The sequence below is a fragment of the Elephas maximus genome, chromosome 24, assembly GCF_024166365.1.
Source record: "Elephas maximus indicus isolate mEleMax1 chromosome 24, mEleMax1 primary haplotype, whole genome shotgun sequence".
Classification (NCBI taxonomy): Eukaryota; Metazoa; Chordata; class Mammalia; order Proboscidea; family Elephantidae; genus Elephas; species Elephas maximus.
Genome location: NC_064842.1, coordinates 45,938,032 through 45,938,458, shown reverse-complemented (window position 1 = coordinate 45,938,458; position 427 = coordinate 45,938,032).

The window sequence follows — 427 nt, the reverse complement described above, 5'->3', positions numbered from 1 at the left end:
AAGAGAAAGAGAACAGTTATTTTTTGTTTGCCGGGTCCATCCCTCTCCTGGGGCCCATGTCCCACTTTACTGTTGATGGCCAGAGGTTAGGGAAATAGGAACTCCTGACCAATCATCAGCAATGTGAAGTTACCTAAAAATGTGTTTTTTTCAGTCCTTCGTTGCTCTCTAACCAAGCAAAGCCCCTTGCTAAGGATAAGCAGACCTTATGGGGAATGGGTATGCGGGGGATGTCCAGTTGGCACAAAGCCATTTGAGAAGATATGTAGTACAGTCAAATAAGAGAGGGTGGCTCCCCTCTTACAGCAGATTTTCTGATTTTAGGTGAGAGGACCTGAAAGGGTAAATCCCTCTGCCCCGCAGTCATATCTCCTGCCCTGACGTCCCTGCAAGCCAGCCAAAGGGTTAACCGTAAGCAGATGCCTGT